The 24,031-nt window shown below is 35.3% G+C and overlaps 2 long non-coding RNA genes across 2 annotated transcripts; both read right to left on the bottom strand.

Moving 5' to 3' along the window:
• Positions 1 to 15,767: 15,767 nt before the first annotated feature.
• Positions 15,768 to 17,130, bottom strand: LOC131611527 (uncharacterized). Its single transcript, XR_009286957.1, has 2 exons — positions 16,194 to 17,130; positions 15,768 to 16,102 (listed from the first exon to the last, which is right to left on the bottom strand). It is a non-coding gene; the product is annotated as an uncharacterized LOC131611527 (long non-coding RNA).
• A 489-nt stretch (positions 17,131 to 17,619) lies between these two features.
• LOC131611528 (uncharacterized) lies at positions 17,620 to 18,815 on the bottom strand. Its single transcript, XR_009286959.1, has 4 exons — positions 18,551 to 18,815; positions 18,375 to 18,421; positions 17,864 to 17,989; positions 17,620 to 17,702 (listed from the first exon to the last, which is right to left on the bottom strand). It is a non-coding gene; the product is annotated as an uncharacterized LOC131611528 (long non-coding RNA).
• Positions 18,816 to 24,031: the final 5,216 nt, after the last annotated feature.

Below are 24,031 nucleotides of genomic sequence, written 5' to 3'. Positions count from 1 at the left end.
TGAAAGAAGAGTTCTTTGACCCTTTACCATCACCCGAAACTTTATCCAACAGCTCTTGTCCATCGGATAATCTACTGAGTCAGCTACGAACTCTTACTCCGACTCGCCTTTCCCCGCCTTCGAACCAAAATCCTCCGTCGAAACACCTCCATCCCCGCTATTCACACCTCCTTGCCAAACATCTTCTGAGCTTGTAGAAATAGAGTTCAAATCTACCTTTTCCTTCCGAGCATAAACACCACTAAAGCCTCCCTGCATATCTTCCTCCAAGTACAAAGGAAATCTGCAACCATCTATAAGAACAGATAGATGTTTCACAAGACAGAGCGAAAAAGGAACTCTCACCATAATCCTCACTGCTTCCAAACTATTAACCGAAGGAACATCAGAACAAATATATCTTCCAAAATAGTTAGCCAGTTGTTCATAGAAATCAACACACAAAGCTTGACAAGGAATACCCAACACACGAATCCACTTCACTCTTTCGTTATCAACCAAGCTTTCCTTCCAAGGACTGGTGTTTTTGAATCATTGGCTCCACCAAGAAACTCCTTCATTGATCAAAGCTTGTATATCTCTTTCCTCCATTTCTTCAAGGAGACACAGGTTAGGCCCCAATGGAGAAACCTTCACTTGAAAGTATCCTTCCATCTCAAAATTCGTCTGCATATTGTAAGAACCGAAAGAATGAACTTCCCCTACAAAAGCTTTCTTTAACCGCTGAACCGTCTTCTTCTTCGCAGAAAAAATCAAGGCTTGGTCCTCCTCCTGAGCAGAAACCTTATTCCTATTTGCCATAACATCTACAAAATATTTTCCTCCCTACCTCCAAAATCTCCTTCTTCTCTTCCCCCACAATGGCCCTTCGTGACAACCTTCGGATTCTCCTTTGGACCTGAAGCCCCCTCCTTCCCACCATTCCTCACAAACCTAGGAGTGTTAGAATGAATTTTCTTACCATCTATCATGACATTATCTAATCTAACAGCTAGCATCTTCAAATCTCCGACCTCTGTAAATCTCGCGAATCCAAATCTTTTGCCCATCATGTTTCTTCTCGGCGATATTACTACTTCAATGATCTTGCCATAACAACCAAAGAGATAAAAACGTCTCCAGCCTTTGTCCGATCAAGGATTTCCGAAAAGAATATCAAAGATAAATATTTCTCATCACCACCCTTCCCTCTGCAAAAATCCAGGAAGATATCCCAACTATCCTTCAAAATGCGAAAAGCCCTTCTGTTCACCGATTGTCACTCCATAACCGGTAGACTAAAAACCAGAAGAAAAGCAAGAGGACGAGATAAGAAAAAAAGTTGCAGATAGGAACCCCCAAACCTAGAAAAACGAAACGCCCAAGTAGGGGTGGAAATAGGCTAGGCTAGGCTAGGCTTTAGAAGGCCTGAGCCTGGCCTACGATAAACTTTAAAGGCCTAAGCCTGGCCTAAGGCCTATCATAGGCTCAGTTTTTTGGCCTGGCCTGGCCTTTTTAAAAGCCTGGCCTGGCCTGAAAGCCTATTTAAAAAGCTTGTATCTCATTAAATTTTTCAATTAATCTATATAACTTAAGAAGTCTTGTAGGTCGGCCTACATATAGATATATAAGTGAACCTATATATATATATATATATATATATATATATATATATATATATATATATATATATATATATATATATATATATATATATATATATATATATATATATATATATATATATATATATATATGGTAGGCTATTCAGTTTTTTTCTAATATATATGAATACATGAATCAATTTATTTAACATATCTCTAATATATATGAAAATATAGGCCGACCTATAAGGCTTCATAGGCTTTTTTAATAGCCTAAGCCTGGCCTATTTAATAAAATAGGCTTTTAAAAAAGCCTAAGCCTGGTCTCTTTATTAAATAGGCTTGGCCTGGCCTAGGCCTATGTAGGCTGGGCCGTAGGCCCCTGTAGGCCGGCCTGGCCTATTCCCACCCCTACGCCCAAGTTAGGAATGAGAAGAAAGCGTTTTCTCTTACATCTCAGATTTCAACAGTTATTAAATATAGATAACTTTTATAGTTATTTGAAATAAAAATGAGCAAAGTGTACATATAAAATTTTAGCTAAAATCAGTGTCCCCATAGAAAATTATCCTTTAGAAAAGATTTTCCATAACTTTTAATTTTGTTTAGGAAATATTTAATTCAAACATTAATAGCTGTTATTTTAGTATCTAAAAATATAAATACATTTTTATAAATTTTTATAATAATAATAATAAATAAAATTTCAAAAATATTTGTTCCTTACATATTTTAATTCTATATCATAAAATTGAAAAAAGTGTCTCGATATAATTTATTTTTGATTATTTTTATTTAATTTTAGAATTAAATATGTCAGAAATTTCTATAAATATGAAAATCTTTAATGTTAATTCCTACAAAAAATTTCATATAATAGTGTTCGCAATATTTTCTATTTCTAAATTTTGTCCTACTCGTTAGATTATCTAATAGAAATTGCAATTAGAAATTTACTGTTTTCGATCAGGTCACGGATCCATCATGGCCTCTATTTATAATGAGTATGCTTTGAAGAGCCAATATGATACAAGTATATATCTATAATATATCTATAGGTGAACCATGCCTTTTAATGTATTTTGATCAGCCGCTTAATTAGTGTCAAATTTTTGCCCATGTGTGAAAACACTATTACATTGTATAAAAATAGAAATGTATTTTACTACAATTTATATTATAAATATAACTTTGGTCACTTTGTATTCGAAAATAAACTAACATGAATAAATTGTAACGTATTTTATTATTGTATATAGTGAGCAAATCATACATAAATTCAGCCATCACTTGGGATTCGTCTTACATACTCAATATAATGCATATACAACTTTGAAGAAGTACTCATCAACAGTTGCTACAATCTTTACGGGCATAGCATCTGCACTACTATTTGGACATAAACTAACAATGAAATTTCTTATTGGCATTTCTCATAGATAAATTTAATGGAAGTTTTGCTAAATGACATGGGTCAAAATGAGATAAATTTAATGGAAGTTTTGCTAAATGACATGGGTCAAATGATAAGTATGATTTCCCTACCAACTGTTTGATTAATTACTTGTGAAAGTTTTTTATTTAAAGAAGGTTTAAAACACCGTAATCTATCTATTTAACTATCTAACTAATACTGAAACATGCCACTAATCACTCTATAAAACCCTTTAAATTAAATTTTATTAATACTAAATTTGACCAAATACACATTTCATTATCCAATGAAAAGCAAGGTTTTTGCCATATGGCAACCATATCCCATTTGGAATGGTTCGTCTCTCTCTTTTCTATCTTCAAAAAAAGTATTTGACTCATACTCACCTCTCTCTTTCTCGTCTATCCTCTCTCTCACTCCTCATTTGATTCCTCCTCCCCCCTCTCACTATCATCTTCCCTCCCTCTCTGTTCTTCCTCATTTATTTTCTCTTTCTCCGTCTCTTCTTTTCTCTTGAGATAATCTAATTCCTCACAAAATCACAACGACATGTAAACCCTAACACCTTCGAATTTCACGTTGGAACTTCTCAATGGCTTGGATATAGGTTCATACAAGACTTCAATTACGTTTTTGTTATTGTTTTTACTTTTATATTTTGACTATAAATTTATGATTTTTTCTTCCAGCCTCAGGATTTCTGAATCCGGTTTAGGGTTTGTAAAAAATATTAATTTTGTGAGTTTTTGATTTTAAAAGAATAAGATCTGCAAGGAAAAAGGAAGATGAACGATGTCCAAGACCTATGTCCTACATTTGGGTGTTTATTTTTCGTTGGTTGTTATATTATCAAGATATTTCAAACATTGCTGATGTGATAATTATTTTTTTTGCTACAAGGCTTATATAAGTGGAAAAGAAGATAATCCTATCTGTGATGTGGCAGAGTTTGAATAATGCATGATGAAATTGTTGAGACATGTTTCTTTTGTAGATTTCTTCATAAAGTTCTAAACTTTCATTTGTGTAGGGCTATTTTACGGTAAATTTCATCAGATTACTTTGATAAATTTGCATATTCAATTTTATTTTTCCCCTTTGGGTCTGTTTGATATGAGAGAGATAGAGAAGAGAGAGTTAGCTAGAGAGAAGTATAAGAGAAGTGAGATACTTCCTGTATTTGGCAAGCAAAGAAATTGGGAAGAGAGATACAAAATGTTTGGGGTCCACAACCTTTTCACTTCATCTCTAATACGAAGAGAAACAGAGATTGAGCTTCTTTTTTTTTTAACTTGTCAATATTACCCTTTTGACTTGGAAAGCATGTGAAATGTCCATTTTTATACTCTCTTATTTTTTCAACCATTAAATACATGACTTCAAAGATGAAAGTATTAATATGTTTTAAAGTACCTGATTTTAAAATTCATAAGTAATTTTTTTTTATCTAAAACCATTTCAATTTCATGGTATAATATTTTCATTCCATCGTATAAGTCACGCTAGATTTGATTCAAATTAATATAATTTAAAATTAATATATAAAATAAAAATAATTAATATATTTAATTAAATAAATAATAAGATGAGTAATAACGATATTATAAAGAATTGATATAAATGAAAAATTAAATTCAATAAGTGCCTTTTTTTAATTGTGGGGTATATTTGTACTTTTAAATTTTATTAACACTTCTATGTTCTCTATTTCTTTCATCTTTCACTTATTTCGAACAATATATCAAATTTATTATATTTCTTATCTCTTTCTCTCTTCTTACTTTCTTTTTACTACCTAACACACCTTTCAGTATTATTTTCTCTTCTTAGCATTGTAATTTCTGTCATTTTTCTAATACTAAGTTGAGATGTGTATTGCTGTGTACGTATGAATTGAATGTACACAAACATATAGACTAACATTACATACGATAGCATATCATTTAATGACACTACTTAATGCTTATATATCTATGTGATATTTGGTTTTACTTATAGTTATACAATTTATTTATGAATGCATCACATGCAGATGTTAGTTTTTCTAATAAATATAAGTTTTGGAATGATTTATGCCTTAAAATTTATGATGAGTAATTTTTAATTTTTTTTAAATAAGCATCTTTAGAATGTTTTCGATTTGATCGTATTGGTATTTGTTTCATATGTTAAAATTTGGATCTGACATGGTTTCAATTTGTGAATTTTTTGGGTTAGTTTTCTTAATTGCGTTTTTGTTGTGCTTTTTCAATAGACAAATGTGCCTCTACAACAACAACATAATCTTTTCAATGGGAATGAGGTGAAGAGGAGGTCTTGAAAAAGAGTTATTTTCCCTTCAATATCCAGGTTGAACTGTGCTTTTCAATATGTAATATACTTTGTAAGTTGTGATTCAAAATGAAGTTTTATCTATCTAAATATTAAATCATATTTGCAGAATATGATCATTGAGGAGGATCTAGCAAAAGAATATCATGAAATGGATGCTTGATGGCTCCACAGACTTAGTCAAGTAAGGTTTAATTTCTTAGAAATATTATGGATTAATTTTTGTAACTTGTGGATCACATACTAATATAATATCTACACTAATATCGGGTATAATGCTAATGTGTTATGTCTCACGTATGTCCGAGTTTATTATGATGTTGTGGTCTGATTTTCGGTACGCAATTTCAAGCATCTCATTGTTTCGATCTGATAAGCATGAACCTTTCTCTATATATATTTTTATCCATACGTGTTCAAAGGTGTTCACCAATCATTAGTTTTTACAATAGAAACATTGTAGCGGTGAAATTTGTGAGACTAAAGTCATTGAATTGACTTGGCTCCTGTGTTTTAAAATAGAGTTGCCACCGCGCTTTATTGTTACCAAAGGAAATGGGAGAAAGAGCGAATAAAACCCACAGAAGTTTTTAAAATTAAAACTAATAAACTTATCAGAGATTTGGGTAGGGGGTTTATTATGGTACTCCATAGGAACCTCTTTGAAAATATTATTATTATTGTTGTTATTATTATAAAATGCCTTTGTGCTTTTTGTTTAAATAGAGTGGGAGGATGAGAAAGGAAGGTTTTAAAAGTGAGCTCGATAAGACATAGCGTCTTAGGCCTACATACCCCTTGAATGCAGTAGGGAAGTTAGAACTTTTGTAGTTCCTCTTAAAAGGAAAATAAAAGAGTGAAATGGAAAAATCTTTTTGGGTGTTGAGCATTAACAATAATAAATGGGTTTTTAAAATGTTAAGCTTTAACAATACTTAACAAGTTTTAATACAAAGAGTCAAACTTTAATAATACAACACTAGGGTTTAAAAGAAATTGGTTGAGCTTTAACAATAAAAAACCAAGGGTGTATTTTAAAATGGTTGAGCTTTAACAATACAAAACCATTTTCAAAACAAGTGGGGTGCAAAGCTTTAACTATACTAAGCACAATGGTAGAAGAGATTTGGAAGAAAAATTGAGTACCTTGACAATTTTAGTCAATACCTGAAGGTGTTTTTCATGTTGGTTGCATTAATGGTAAAACATACCTGGTTGATTATTGTATTATGCAGGTTGCATATGTGTGAAGCTAATACAGGTTTTGTAGTGAATGTCATGATCGATGTCATGACATCCGTGTGTGACAGTAGGAGTTGTTATTGTTTATTAATTGTGTTTCTTGATTTATCCCTTTTATCAGTTTAGGAAACTTTTTATTGAGTGCTGCATATTTCGTCCAAAAGATCCTACTGACAACACATTGTGTAACAGACAGTTGGCGTGTGAATTAGGTTAACTTTGTTAACCCTAATCTATTTCTTAAAAAGCCCAAGGCCCAAGACTGCATATAAAAAGGACTGCAATCCTATTTTGGAACGCAGACAGAAGATTGTGTATTGTGAAGAACTGTTGTTCTGTAACTGTCTCGTGTGATCCAAGCAATTATCCTTGATGATTGCGTTGGAATTAGTTTGTGTAATGTCACTCTAAGCTTTTAAGCACGAGTGTGTGTCTCTTGATTGAAGCTTTTAAGCAGATCAAGGTGTGTTTTTGAAGAGTGTCTTCTATTTGTAATTGTTTATTGTTTATGTGTAATCACTGTTGTGATTGAGGGGGAGTGGAATGGAGATATTCCATATCTAGGTAGAACCTAGGTAGAAGGGTAATTGGGTAGTGATTAAGTGAGATGTTGTAAACGGGGGAGTTTAGCTTTGAATTGATACTACTGATAGTTGACTTCATCCCTGGCTTGGTAGCCCCCAGAGTAGGTTGTTTGAGCCGAACTGGGTAAACAATTCTGTGTGTTCTTTATTGTTTTTATGCTATTTTGTTATTATTGTCTGTGCTGCATAATTGTGGATGTCATAACATCCAGTTTGACATCGAGCGTGTGTTACTAGAATTTTCAATCGGCATCAGAGCAGGCACCCTGCCTGTTTACATCTGGGTGAGATCTAGGATAACAAAATTCTGGTACTATGGAGAGGGAACTGTTAGTGTTTGGGAACAGAACACCTATCCTGGATGGCTCTAACTATGACTACTGGAAACCTCGTATGGTAGCAGTCATTAAGTCAGTGGACAGCAAGGCCTGGAGAGCTGTTGAAAGTGGATGGAAACATCCTGAGAAAATTCTGGAAGATGGAACCACTGGACTAATTCCTGGAACTCAATGGAGAAAATCTGAAGAAGAGTTAGCTTTGGGCAATTCCAAGGCCCTAAGTGCTCTGTTCAGTAGTATTGACAAGAACATTTTCAGACTTGTGCAACACTCTGAACTTGCTAAAGAAGCTTGGGATATTCTCAAAACGGCACATGAAGGCACGTCCAAGATCAAGATGTCGAGACTTCAAATTCTTACCACCAAGTTTGAGAATCTCAAAATGAAAGAGGATGAAACTGTAAGTATTAGATATGCCTAAGAGGGGGGGTGAATTAGGTTTTCAAAAATTAATCGGTTTTATGAGAATGTCTTTACTAACTTTTTGGTTAGATGGTTTTTATCTTTTTCTTGGTAATGGTGATGAAAGCGGTAAAAGCGGAAAGATAAAGAACACAACGATATATACTGGTTCCCCTCACAATCCGAGAGTACTCCAGTCCCCTTTCAAACACGAAAGAGATTTCACTATAGTTAGAATGATTGTACAAGCCTATGCCTACTATCTAACCTATAGGGTGATCAAAGGTTCTTAACACCTTTAAGATCAATCAACACTAATGTGGATGAAGAACAATCCTCTTCAAACACACCACTTACTTCCAACAATCCTGGATAGTAAGGAAACAATATTCTTTGAATTTTTTTACAAGAGTTTTTAGATGAAGTTTGTAGAGCAATATCAATCTTGGATTGATCTTCTTCTTCAAATAAAAAATTCTCAAAATGAATATAAGTGTTCACAATGTATGCATGAAACTTTGAATGAATTCTCAATGAAAATGTGTATAGAAAGTTTAACTTAAAAATTAGGATTTGATGAACACTTGAAAATATTGAAAGATGAAGAATATGAAATTTATGAATTGTTAATGAAGAAGGTGTTTAATGATTATGAAAGATGTAGTATATATAATGTGTTAAACACCTCTTTGAAAGGTTATTTTTCCATGAAACAATGCAATGATCAAGAGGTAAGAAAACAATTTCGTTTGAATGAAATCATGCAATGGAAAAACACACTGGTTCAGTAGGAACCGGTTCCTACCTGGGACAACCCGGTTCCTGCTGAACGTTACAGTAGAAAAAATTGAATTTTGAACTGAGGAACCGGTTCCCACCTAGGGATAACCCGGTTCCTAGTAGTAAAACACAGAATTGAAGAAAAAGAGAATGCTGGGAACCGGTTCCCCCATAGGGACAACCCGGTTCCTAAAACCTTATTTTGAAATTTTAAATATGAAAAAGGTTTTAAAGGAAATATTAAAGTATGAAACTTGTAGTATGTTTATGATATGCATAGAAATATATTTGTGAACAATTATATGTCAAAGTGAGTATTGTTTATACCTTTGACGCTTTAGCTCGATTCTTGAATCTTCACAATTTCTTCAAGACTTTGAAATGATGTGTTTTTGCTTAAGACTTGAAATACTTTTTGCACATCCTTTATGAAAGCTTGATGTCCACATTGTCTTCATCAAAACCAAAATATGCTTGAGACGCTTTGCAATTACAGAAACCATTTATGAATTCTACATGAATGTTCTTGAGATATCAAACAACTCAGGTGCCTTAGGAGAAAAAATGACTGAAGAAAAATTGGTAAGGAAGGTCCTCAGATTACTGCCTAAGCGATTTGATATGAAGGTAACTGCCATAGAGGAAGCCCAAGACATCAGCAAAATGAAGCTGGACGAACTCATTGGGTCTCTACAAACCTTTGATTTGAGCATTTGTAAGCCGGTTGAAGAGAAGAACAAAAGCATAGCGTTTATCACCAACACAGATGATAATAATGGAAATAATGACAATATATCAGAAGCCATAACCATGCTTGGAAAACAATTCAACAAATTTATTAAAAGGGTTGGTCAGAAGTCCAGATTCAATGTCAAGAACACTTCCAATGACATCAACAAAACATATGCTCCTAACAGAAGAGTCTCAGCTGAAGAAAAGGAAGATCTGGAAAGACAGGTTCAATGTCACGCTTGTGAAGGATATGGACACATTCAAGCTGAATGTCCCACCTACCTCAAAGAGCAAAGAAAAGGTATGTCTGCCACTCGATCTAATGAAAACTCAGATAGTGATACTGAAGAGGAATGTGCTGCTCTAACAAGTGTGTGTACACTTAATCACAAAAACAACAAAAGGGCCCCTACCTTTGAAGAACTGACCATCTCATACAATGATCTAAGGATCAAGAGTGCTGAAATATAGAGGATAAAGGAGAAACAAAAGAAAGTTATAGAAGAACTGGAAGTCAAGAAAAGAGAACTTCTAGCAACCATAGCACATCTCAATGGTGAAATCAGCATTTTCAACTACAAACTAGATCAGATATCAAGATCAATTAGAATGCTGAACAATGGAACTGACTCCCTTCAAAAGATTCTTGAAATTGGTCAGAAAGGAAGAAATAGGTCTGGATTAGGATTTGTAAATGAACCTAATCTAGGGTTAAAAGAGTCAGAACCAGAAACACTCCCTGTCAAGCAGATGTCAGCATCGACGTCACGACATCATGAAATGAGGAATTGGAACCAATCAAAAGGGAAATTTTAGAAATGGAGATGCCACTACTGTAAGAGATTTGGCCACCTGAAACGATTTTGCTATGAACTAAATGGATACCCTTGGCAAAAATGTACAAACAATCTCAACCAGCACAACCTTCTCACGAAACAACAATGGGTTGCAAAATGTTCTGGTTTAATTGCTCACACCTCCTTGAGGGTGTCAACCAAAGGAGACTAGTATTTTGATAGTGGATGTTCAAAACACATGACAAGAATGAAAAACTTGTTAGAAGAAATCAAGCCACACTCCACCAGCTATGCGATCTTTGGTGATGGAGCCAGGGGAGAGATTAAAGGGGTAGGAAAACTAGAACATGCAGGAGCCCCTCAACTAGACAGTGTTCTACTAGTCAAAGGTATAGCTGCAAACTTGATCAGCATCAGTCAACTATATGACAAAGGCCTAAAAGTCAAATTTACCGGAAATGAATGTGTGGTCACTAATGAAGAAGATGTAGAGGTCATGACGGGAGTAAGATCCAAAGACAACTGCTACTTATGGGAACCCAAAATAGCAAGTCATTCATCAATATGCGCCATGGCAAAAGAAAAAAAAGAAGTTAGACTCTGGCATCAAAAACTGAGATATCTGCATTTGAGAGGAATGAAAAAGATCATAAACAAGGAAGCTGTGAGAGGAATACCTAAGTTACAAATTGATGAAGGCAAAGTTTGTGGAGAATGTTAAGCTGGAAAGCAAACCAGGACCTCTCACCCAAGGGTCAGTCAACTCACCACCTCTAAAACTCTGGAACTATTGCATATGGATCTAATGGACCAATGCAAGTGGAAAGTCTTGGAGGAAAAAGGTATGCTTATGTAGTAGTTGATGATTACTCTAGATACACATGGATAAGCTTCGTTAGAGAAAAATCTGACGTATTTGATGTCTTTAAAGAGCTCTGCACTAGACTACAAAGAGAAAAGGAAAGCACTGTCATCAGAATCAGAAGCGATCATGGAAAAGAATTTGAGAATGCCAGATTTGCTGAATTCTGCTCAACTGAAGTAATTAGTCATGAATTCTCCTCCCCTATTACACCATAACAAAATAGAGTAGTAGAAAGGAAAAACAGGACTATACAAGAATCAGCCAAAGCAATGATTCATGGTAAGAAACTACCCATGTATTTTTGGGCTGAAGCTATGAGCACAGCCTGCTATGTCCATAACAAAGTAACATTGAGAAAAGGAACCTCTTCCACTCTTTATAAACTCTAGAGAGGAAAGAAACCAAGTGTCAAGTATTTTCATGTTTTTGGGAGCAAGGGCTACATCCTGACAGATCGAGACCAAAGGAGAAAAATGGACTCCAAAAGTGATGAAAGCATATTCTTGGGATATTCAACAAACAGCAGGGCTTATAGAGTATTCAACACCAGAACACAAGTGTTGATGGAATTTCTTAAATATGTAAATGGGACTCTAGAGAAGGCAAGTCACTTGAATCAAGTCAAGAGAATTCTTAAATATGTAAATGGGACTTTAGACTATGGCATACTGTAGACCAACAGAAGTGACTCTGTCTTGACTGGATACTGTGATGCTGACTGGGCTAGAAGTGCTGATGACAGAAAAAGCACATCTGAAGGATGTTTCTTTCTAGGTAGCAACCTTATATCATGGTTCAGCAAGAAACAAAATTGTGTCTCCTTATCTACTGCTGAATCAGAGTACATAGCAGCTGGTAGTAGTTGTTCACAATTGGTCTGGATGAAACAAATGCTGACTGAGTACAATGTCTGTAACACCCTGGATTTCCGCTTACCCCGCAGGGCTTCCGGCCTACCAAGCATGTCACCAGCTTAATCAATACTCCCCCTAGGTCCGCTTACCGGCTGCCCAGGAAATATTGTTTTTGCCTCCCGCAGGAACCGAACCATGTACCTAGGGGTTAAGTACATATTCATAGCAATTCCTGCTACTAATTGAGCTACTAGCTTGGTTCCAGATCCAGCGCACTTGGCTGATGAAGATTCACCGTGCATCCCTCTCCATCTCACCATCAGATCTCCACCTGCTCCAGATCCAACGCCCATGAGTAGCCAGGCGCATCGTGCACCTTCAGGAGGCCCCAACACATTATCCCCTGCGCCCAGTATTTCCTATTATTTTCTCATTCTTTGTTTTCAGTTTATCTTTTTCCTTTTCTTTCTAATTACCAATTAACTGTTAATCTGTTTTCTAAAAAGCTAAAAAAACACTAATTAGGATTTGGTTAGTTTTTAGGATTAACTTAGTTAATAATTAGGTAAATTTAATTAGGTTTTTTTAGGGTAAATAGATAATTAATTTTAGGTTAATTAATTAAGTTTTAATTATTAATAATTTTAATTAGTGTTCAAATTAATTTTAGGTTTAATTAATTTTAGGTTAATAATTAATTTTAGATTTATAATTTAATGTAGGTTTAGTAATTTAAATTAATTTTAACTTTAGCCTTTAACATTAAAAACCATAGATAATTCAAGAGGTAGGTCTTGCCCATTAACTGCAGGTTTCTCCCTTAGGTGAATGTTGTTGTCATACCCCTAAATTTACCCGATATAATTCACATCTTTTAATTTGTTTAAGGGTATTGAAATTAAGAGTCATGGGGTTTAACATATCTATTGTTAAACCCAACCTCTTATGAAACCTTTGATCAAGTTTAGGTGTGTATTTAGCAGGTACCTAGGCCCAACTGATAGCCTATATATCTCGTTCTAGGGATTTCTCTTTTATCATCCTTGTGGATATTACACTACCATTATTTACTGGGTTCATGATTATTTGGATTGTTACTAAAGATCATTAACTTTTAAAGATGGGGGTGTATACAAAAATAGGGGGTGAGTGGTAAGCCCAATTAAGATGTAAGCCCATTTTATGTTAATTATTTAATACAACACTATTATTTGAGTTGGTGATTTTGCTAAAATATAAAATTATAAAGATTATTATTAATTAAACATCATTATTCATTGATAATTAAGTATTGTTTTTATGTTTCAATTATAATAATTATTTAGCTTTTTTAGGTGTTTATATTAATTATTAATTATTTGATTTATTAAGAGTTGACTTGGTCAAGGCTAGGGTTTCGTGTGAACCCTGTTCACCTCCTTCCTCACGAGAACCTGCGGCAGCCGCCCTTCAACAACAAACCCTAAATTCAACCTTAACAAAAAAACCAGGCCCAGCGAATCTTCTACAAGCTCAATTGAAATCAGAAACGTAATCAAATCAAATAACAAATCAAATCAAAACATAAACAAAAGTCAATCTTTATTAAATCAAATCTTGAATTAATTACAAATCAATAATTCCTAATTTACAATCGAATCAAATCCTAAAAAACTAATTGAATCCTAAATCTAATCTAACTTAAAATAGATTAAAACCCTAGGCTATAAGAACTAAAAAGAAAAATCAGAAGAGAGGGAATTTTTCTGGAAATTCTTAAAGCCGCCGCGAACGAACTCTGAGATCTTCAAGGTCCTCATTGAGTTTTATTCGAACCTGCATAACACACAGAGCGAGAGAAGGGATTAGCGCGTGGGGGAGCTTACACGAACCAGAAAAAGAAGACAAAAGGTAATTGATCTGAAACTTAGCTTAGGTTTTGCATGTTTGTGTTTGTCTGATTGCGTTTCTAGGTTCGAGATAGGGTTTAAGGTACGTATTCAGGTTAGGATTCTTAGGGTTTTCTACTTTTCTGGGCTTGTAGTCAAAGGACGTAGGTGGAGAAGATGAAGATCTTCAAAGATCTTCATCTGGGTTGAATATATGGGTTCAGATTGAAGAACGTCTGGGTTTGGGTATGAATATTCTGATGAATATTCATCGGAAAACTGGGGAGAGCGGCGGAGCCATGGGCGGTTCACGGTGGTGGGGGTAGTGGTTATGGCTTTTGGCGTGGGGTTTCTGGGTTAGGATGTTGTTGTGTGGTTCGGTGAGATGCGAAGGCGAGAAAGAGGAAGAGAGAACGAAGAGAGAGAAGGTCTGAGTTAGAGAGAGAAAGAAAAATGGAAATGGGAGTGGAATGAAGGTGAGAGGTGGATAATTGCTGTTCTGGAGCGTTAGATCGTAGCCACTTGGCCTCCCATGGCCACTTGGCAGCATCACTGAACGTGATTCAGTGTGTTCTCCTCTACCATGCACCCTTTAGATCAATACATGCAGGCCATTAGATCTAGATCCATGGCATAGGGTTCGTTGTCTCACCGTAACACCCTGTACACGCGCACATTGAACCAACCGGGCCTCAAAGTTAATTAGGCCTGGCCTGTAGCTATTCACACACCCCTAAAATACTTAGCCAATGCAAAATACACCCCCTTGTATAAAATAAAAAAATAATAAAATTAATTAATTAATTTTGTAAAAATTCTAATTATTTAATTGTTTGTTATTTTGATAATTCAATCTAATTTTCTCCCCGAACCGACTATACCTATTAGTCGCATTAGGCGAGAAATAATTTTTTATCAATTTAATTTATTTGTTAATAATAATTTAACTAATTCTGGTTAATTTTCTCCTCGAACCGACTATACCTATTAGTCGCAAGTAGATGAGAAATAATTTTTATTTAATTAATTTGTTTATTAATAATTCAAATAACTCTCGAGTAATTCTCTCCTCGACCCGACTAAAGCTATTAGTCGCATTAGACGGGAGATAAAAATATATATAAAATTTAAAACACTTTTATTTGCTGCCCGCGACGATCGAATTCATCGATCAGAGTAACCAACAATACCCCATAATCTGTTAACTATAATGATCAAACCTATTGATCATCGCATCTAACGGTGATACATCAAAATCAGGGTTGTATGCCAAACCTCAAAACTTTTTCATCCTCAAATCAAATTCAAAACTAACTGTGATAGGCCATTCAAAAAGCCTTTAAAACAACTTCCAACCATATCAAATCAAATTCCAATTCAAAGGCGTACAACCCTGTGCCCGAACTATGTTGACTCTGATTCTCCCTAAGGAGATACGTAGGCACTTGTATAACAAAGGCGAGTCCCCCTCCCTAAAATCTCAATTCACTTAAAATCTCAATTTTGCCCTTTTCATTTCTTTAGCTATTATCCTAAACTAGTGGGATACCCGTGCATTCGCACGGGTACTGGTGTTGTGCGCGCATTTGTTTTTCACAACGAAATAAAATCATTAGAAAATCATTAGGCAAGTAGTCATTTTCAGCAGCTATGCTGCATGGAATCTTTGTGAGCATATCTTTAGAAAATCATTCACGTCCATTTTTAATAATATTCTCCCTTATATGATCATTGATTTCCAAAAGGCGCATTTAGTTGTTCCTTAGCATGCTAGTTTATATTGCCCCAATAATTATAAATTTGTCGGACATTCGTCCGGGCTGTTGACAATAGTTATCTAAATTTATTGTTGGCAGGGGCATGAATTATCTTCACGAATGCAAACCAGATCCTATTATCCACTGTGATTTAAAGCCAAAGTAAGACCACTTAATACAGTCTGGTATTGCTTATGAGTGTATTTTAAGTTATATTTTTCTCATTAGGATTACTGTTCCTTTAATATACAAGGCTATCTATTTCAGAACTCTCTTGAATATCAAAATCTGCAAAAACATAGTCACATATACAATACAGGTATAGCATTACTATCAAATATCAAATTATATCTATGGATCACCACTTCTATTTGTGTATAAAATATATGATTCACGTGTAGTAGGGAGATGAAGTTCATTGCTTCTCATTTTCAGCCTTAGGTGCTGCCTTTTTCTTCTTATTGTTTTTGTCCTTTTCCTTCCAACTTTCCACTCTATTTCTCCAAATAGGATTTCAAAATTCATCATTTAATTCTATAAAACAAATTAAGTTATGAATATCAGTGAGCATTTCTAAAGATATTGTTACAAGAAAAATGTAAGAAATAAAGTCCTTATTCTTTACCAGTGTCCATTATTGACACGGTACTGGTATGCCTAGCAAGGAGTCCAACATCCTACACAATACAGGCAGAGGTTGTAAGTGAAAATCCGCGACGATAGAGAATCCAAACCTCAAAAACTAAAGCTTGTTGTAATGTTAAAAAAAATTATCATTATCAAGAGAACATTTGCTTGACATGTAACTTGAGATTGAGTTCACTGTTTGATTATTGTTTCCATCTTCTTGACCATAAATCCCGACATCTGAATTGGAATTTAAGCCATTGGATCCCTTGCAACATTCATGAAGAATAAAACAATCAGGCTATACACCTCCAGAATCAGTGGCAACTGCAACCCCGTACTCAGCTGAAACATCTGATCCCAAATTCAACAAACTACTAATTTCCTTGATTTAGCATACACAATGAGACAAGAAAATAAGCCATAGATTTCAACGTTGCATACCTACACTCAACACTAAAACATACATTCTCTTCACAATAAAGTATATGTGTTCAACCTGCAAGTTAAACCTGCAGATTTAACTCAAAAAAAGTTTCAAATTGTTCAGCAATAAAGAAACAAAACCAAGAAGTTAATGTTTACTCAGAACAGTCGTACTTTGATATCTTGTGCAATAAGACCCTGAACCAAGGCTCTATGGAGAGTGAGTGTCCAAGATTGATAATATTAAAAACCTACAAGTAAACATACAACACCAACAGTGTCTTAGAGAACAATATCAACAATACATCATACTGAATATATATCAGATAAACATCAAACTATATTTAAAATTAATAATTTCTTAATAGAAATAGAACCAGAAGTGTCTTGGGCAACAATTGTGGTAGTTTCTGATGGCTTTTCATTAGCAAGTTCATGTCGAAAATAACTGTCAAAAGGGTTACACCAGAAAATAACTGCAACCTGATATGTATTTTTAGAAACCCAAAGTCATATCACTAAGCAAACAAAACGGCAAGTTTAAGATTTTACCAGGACACCAGCGCCTTCGCCAATGACAAAACCATCGCGATTTTTGTCCCACGGTCTTGAAGCCTTCTTAGGCTCATCATTCCTCTGAGATAAAGCCCTGCAAGCAACTAATGCATAAAAGAAAAAAATAAACTTACTGAAAAATAAACTTTTCGTTCCCGTCGGCTCTTTCATATTCATTCTCGTTCCAAACCTAATTCCAACAGAGGGAAGTATAGAAAGAAAATGGGAAGAAAGAAAAAAAATGGTAGCCAAGGATAACACAAAAACATGTTGAAACAAATTATCCGAAAACGATATCTCAATATGATGTATAATAGCAAAGCTGAAACTAACAATTAATTCTATAAAATTGAAGTTAGTGAGAAAGTAAGTTACCCAGAGACACCATCAGCAACAACAATAACTCCTCCATTATAGTTGCTTACAAAAAAGCATCTTCCCCACCTTTCTCATTATCTCGTACATGTCGAGAAGAATAAGCAGTTTTTCAGGTGACCTATTGCTTCTGGCAACAGCCTCTCAAAAACTAAGAAGCATTGCCATACAGCAGAAACAAAAACAATAAAACTAAGGAAGTGATGAACCATATCCAAGATGTATGTAGAGAAGAAATAATAAAAAAACTGCATCAAATAGAAGAACATTAAAATACGATTCTACACCATTAATCAATAATTCCATATATACCTGGAAAAAGCCCACTTGTTGGAAACAAACTCCTCAGCTTCTCTTCAATTTCTGCAAGAAATTGGTCAGCGCTAACTTCACAAAGGCGATAACAGTTGTTACGTTTGAACTGGTGTTTATTCAGACCTGCATTTCATTCAAAACAACATAAACAACAAAGAATCTCAAAATCAGTATATGATTCGTTTGAATCAGCAAACCGAAGGGCCAACAACAAAACCATAAGTTTATTTTCTGGACACTATAACAACAAAACAACAGCAATGTCTAAACCTTCATCCTAAAATACTCAAATAATTAGAATAGAAACAATGTCCAAGTTAACCCATACCTTGTTAGCTTCAAACTCAGCGGTAGAACTCGATTCAGTCCATAACCTGGAAAATAAACCACAAAATCATCAAATAAACCACTAAAACCCTACCTACAAATTCAAAACCATAAGTTTATAAGAACCCTAACTACAAAATCAAAAGCCTAAGTTTATAAGAAAACCAAAGAGAACCCATACCTAGTTAGCTTCATAACTCAGCGGTAAAACTCGATCCAGTTTATATCCTGAAAAACAAACCACAAAATCATCAAATAAACCACTAAAACCCAAACTACAAATTAAAAACCCTAACTTTATAACCGATTATCACTATTTGAAACCCTAAAAAATCTGAATCCAATCGATTCGCACACCGTAAACCGATTCAGACACCATTATTGTTTCAGATAACAAAAGAGAAAGAAGGGAGAAGAAGAATAGCAAAAGGAAGAGGGATATGGAAGCAAGATAGAAGCAGAAAGAGAAAAAAGAGAGAAAGAAGGTTGCTGTAGAGAGATAAGAGAGGATGTTGTAGAGAGAAAAGAGAGAAAGAAGGTTGTTGGGGAAATTTTGAGAGAGAGAGCGTGAGGAAAAAGAAAGTGAGAGAGAAGAAATTGGAAATGAGTAGAAAATTGAAATATGCATATATAAAATGATCACTTTAATATAATAATAATAAAATCTGACAAAAAAATGAGAAAAGACAATAAAAAAGCAAAATTGGGTAGGTGTTGGCAAAAGGGCAAAGGGCATAATAGTATTAACCAGGTACTTGTATTTTCTTATTTTATAGATATTTTAGCCATAAGCCTTAACCTTAGATACAAACCTTAGGAAAGGGTTGAGGGTGCCTAACACCTTCCCTCGACCTGATTATAATAATGTTACCCCGTTCTCTTAACTGCGTAGGGTTTCCTATTCGCCCTTCAGAATAGGTGGCGACTCTAAATCTTTAATTTTTAGGGCAGGTTGCTACAACTGGCGACTCTGCTGGGGATTAACTAAAAATGATGAATTATTATGCTCCTAAGGCTTGAGAGGGTTTAGGTTTTTGGCGAAATTTTTAGGGTTTGGCTAATTCGCCATTTTAGGGTTTGGTTTAGGGTTATGGTTTTTTTAATAAATATTTAATTTCTGTTTTATTTATTTATTTAATTTTTATTATTTTCCTAAATGTTAATTGTTTATGTTAATATATTTGCATTAAATGTTTAAATGTTATATTAATATATTTGCAATGCTGGGATTATAAAACTGTTGTTAAACCTAAGCGTGAGAATTATATTTAAGACCAGAGGGGAATTACATCGCCTACGAGTCTTATTATAATTCCACTCAGAGTGGGTTGAATATCCGGAAAGGTTAGATACGAGGCTTGACCTTGTTGAGGGCTGGACTTGGTATTTGGCTGATCTCTCTAGGAAGCTACCCCTAAAATTCGAACCTCATGGATAAAATGAGTTGTTCTAAAATCCAAAGAGACAAAAAGTCTCGGCGGCTACGAACGACCCCATGAGACCTTCTAGAACATACCAATGGGAAGGGTAGGCACCCTAAGCCGTTACGTTAAACCTATGAACCTAGGGCTTATGTGCTTATGTGTTTAACTGTACGTTTTCATTATTTTTTTAATATATCGTATAATTGTGGCATTCATCATGCATCATGTGCATTCTTGCATCATGTCTTATCCACGAAAAATAATGAGAAAGATAAAAAAAAGGAGTTATTATATTTAATCAATGGATGTGGGTAAGACATAAACACGAATAAAGCATATCATTCATGGCATGCATATCATTTTCATGGCATTGAAAGAAGATTTCTCTTTTACCTTCAGAGCAAGAGACCATTGGGAAGGATAATCTAACATCCCGGCCGTCTTATCAGACAAGATTTCAGCAAAAAAAATCAATGGATCCGCTAGAACAGAATCAAGCCGCCCTTCGTGAGGAGGTGGATCAGCTAAAGGTTAGTATGGAAGAGGTTAAAGGAGGTATGGCTCAGATTCTAGGATTCATGAAGGCCCTCCTAGATAAACAAGAAAAGGCAAAAGAGGTTCAGTCTGGGGATACCCTGGTTCAGGATGAGATCACCAACGATGAAAACCCGCTGCTAGGATTTGTGGCATGCTTTGGCCCTGCTAAGGACAGACCCCAGGTCCGATCTGTTAGGAGAGCTATCCAATTCCAAGAGAAAGGAGAGACCTCTCAAGAAGGATTTGTCCCCACTCTACAAACGAAAGGGATAACTCGCACAGTTCGCATTCCTGCTAACAATGTCCCTAAGGATGTTGATTACCTGGATCTGCAATACGGAGTACAAGAGGTGGACAACGCAAATCAAGCATCTCAGACACAACAGTCTATTCCTAACTCTGGGGAAGACTCCAAGGATAATGAACAAATCAAGGCACAAGAGGAGAGACTAAAGGTGGTAGAAGGATACGATGCTTTCGATGTGGATGCCTTCGAAATGAGCTTGGTCTTAGACTTGACTATCCCACACAAATTCAAGATTCCTGACTTCGAGAAATACAAAGGACTCACATGTCCGAGGAACCACTTGCGCATGTATGTGCGAAAAATGGCTGCCTATGCCCACGATCAAAAGCTGATGATACATTTCTTCCAAGATAGCTTAAGCGGGGCATCTGTTGACTGGTACATGCAATTGGAGAAATCCTATATCCGAAGCTGGAATGATCTTGCTAACACATTCTTGAAGCAATACAAGTACAACCTGGACATGGCACCCAACCGGATGCAATTACAAAATATGTCACAGAAGAAGGATATCACATTCAAGGAGCATGCCCAAAGGTGGAGGGAAATGACTTCTCGAGTCCAACCTCCCTTGATGGAAAAAGAACTGGTGGACATATTTATGGGCACTTTGCAAGGACCATACTACGATAAGATGGTCGGAAGCATATCTTCAGGGTTCTCGGACTTGGTAGTCATTGGTGAAAGAATTGAAAATGGGATAAAAAATGGGAAGATACAAGGGGCCCCCTCAGGTTCCTATCACACAAAGAAGTTATATGATGGGAAAAAGGAACCCAACACTCTGGGGGCAATCCTGTTTAATCAGACCCCGGAACTACAACAGAAGGATCAGCAAAAGCAACAGGGTGGCCAACGCACCTGGAGGTCAAAGCCAAAACGATCATTCACCCTGTTGTACATGCCACTGTCTCAAGCTTTGCAACATCTGCTCAGTCAGAACCTGATAACTCTGCTACCTTCATACTCAGCTCCAGCTAACCCCGCTCCTGGGTACAAGCATCATGCTAGGTGCGCTTATCACTCAGATAGTCCTGGTCATGACACAGAGGATTATGGGCCGTTGAAGCACAAGATCCAAGATTTAATTGAAGAAGGGCTCATTGAGTTCGAAGAGCCTCGAAAGTGTAATGCTATAAGTGGCTAGAAGGAGGGTTTCTTAGATCATTAGTTTTGTTTTCATTCGCAATTTCTTTTCTGTTTGTTTAAACATTGGTTTTGCGGTATACGCTATGTACTTTACAATAATCATTAATGCATTGCTTACGTTTATCTTGATTTATTCCTAGTGTTTTCACTATATTTAAAACTGTGTTCTTACTTGGTTTTCTTATTTGTGATATTCAACTTTCGTTCAAAGATGTGTACCTTTAGAGGGAGAATGACGAAAACGATACCACAATCTCATACAATACGCTTTCGAATAGACCGTGTTGACGATGTACAGGCATTGTTTCAATCCCAATACAGTGGAGATATAAGGATGTTAATCCCTCGTCAACCCCTTTGAGCCTAAGAAGTAGGAGTTTTCCTTCACGTACAAAATAAAAACCCTCAAAATATAACCTGGAGTAGAGTAGCTGTTCAGTTAACTTGATTATCCCAAATTGTTCCTTTGAACATAATCACTGATGGTTCTCCGTCACAATTAAGCCTGGTGTAATACGGTGAACTGACTTTATTCGAAATGTGCGGATAGCAAGAGTCGCCACCGACTTTTATTTTATCCAATCGGAAAGGCAAAAAGAACAGGAAAGACCTTTGAAAGATCTTGAGTTCGGGGGGTAGGTTATACAAAGGGAAGGTGTAAGGCACCCTTTGCATCCATGGTTATCCATGGGCTCTTAATTGCTTAGCTCACTTATTTGTTTGAATTGTTTGAAAAGTGTCGTGTGTGAATAGTAAAAAGATTTCCTTAAGGACTTTAGCTTGTAAATAAGCGTAGCCTTGTTTTGAAAGTATTTGAAAGGAGGTGTGAAAAGTATTTTGAAAGTTTGATTTGAATATGAGCAAGCAATTAAGAACTACCTACCCTAAGTTTGTCTTTCGTGTTCTTTAAGTCTTTCGGGCGAAAGGGTCTATCCATACCATGAGGGGCAGGAAGTCTTTCAATTGGATGTTAAGGGTCATCGCAATTATCATTCACCATAAGACTATCCCTGCCAAGTAGTCTAAGGGAAGGATCAGAATAGCCATTTAATGTTTTTAGGCATCACGCGAGGATACCTTAGCAATAGGGACAAATCATTTACCGAGGCAACATTGAGGGAGTTTCAATAACTTTAAAGGCAACAATTGCTTTAGGTATCCTCGGAATCGAGGGACTTGACTATTTTTAGGCAACAAAACTAATAAGGCAACCAGGCAACAATATAAGGCAACAGGCAGCACAAGAAGGGTTACCCTACAGGTGTGTGTGTGGCACAATCATGTGTTTAATTCAGATATTGTTATCTTGTAATTAGTGAGCTAATTCAGTTCAAGGCTTGCAGTCCCTAAGATTACTAACCACAACAAAATTAAAACCCTACGCTATTACAATAAACACCTGCGGGGATGGGGGAAATTAAAAGGCGGAACAATAAGAAGGATCAATAATTAGTTTTTAAACATTTGAATGTCTTGATCTCTCTAACTTCCTCGAACATCCGATTGACCCTGAAAATTAAAATGAAGATAATAGGGGTGAGTGTATGAATGATTCATTGATTATTTCAAGTAATCCTATTTCAATCTATAAAGCAAAAAGAAAAATAAAATAATATTTAAATAAAAAAGGATTAAAAACTTAGCTTTTTTTTGATCTGGTAGGGCACATGGCTGCAAGATCTTGGTTAACCCGAAAATTAGCCATGAAGAAGAAAAATGTTAGTGCATTAACTGATCTAACCCTAATTGGTGAAAACAAACAGAATAAAACAGTTAAAAACAAGAGGTTTTTGAAAAGATTCAGGGCAAACACTTTGGAAAGAAATCCAATCTTAATGAAGTAAAAATTGAAAAATATTTGATTCCAATTTTGTATCAAATCTTGCTTCTTTTGCCTCATTCTATTTTCCATTCTTCTTTCCACGTTTTTTTTTGGTCTTATGCTGAGGTGGAGATTGGATTTGGTCAAAAAATAAGTTACCATGTATTTTTTATCATTTATTCATATTTTATTCCATTTATTTTGTATTTTAAGTGAATAAAAAATAAAATAAATAGGATAAAAATATGGGAAGCAAGGGTATGGTCTTTAGAGACAATTGGTAACACGAGAAACATGTTTAAACCATGAAACATAGGTCACATGCCCTAAAAATGTAAGTTTCTTCATTATGACTTTTTGCCTTTTTCCAAAAGTTGTCCAACTTTAGAAGTCCATAACTTTCTCAATTTTTATCGTATAGAAGCGTTCTAGGACTTTTTGGAAAGCCCAAGATGTCCTCTACAAGCCACTTTGGAACATATTTTTCATTTGGAGATTTTATTTTGAACATATGGCTCCTGACAAAAACAGCTTTTTGCGAGCTTCTAGAAGGACCTTTAATGTTTTGACTTATATCTCTTATGCAAAAGCATTTCTTG

Source organism: Vicia villosa, linkage group LG6 (genome assembly GCF_029867415.1).
Source record: "Vicia villosa cultivar HV-30 ecotype Madison, WI linkage group LG6, Vvil1.0, whole genome shotgun sequence".
NCBI classification, from domain to species: domain Eukaryota; kingdom Viridiplantae; phylum Streptophyta; class Magnoliopsida; order Fabales; family Fabaceae; genus Vicia; species Vicia villosa.
Note: the sequence above shows the minus strand (reverse complement) of the source record. Positions and strands in the feature narration are given on the sequence as shown.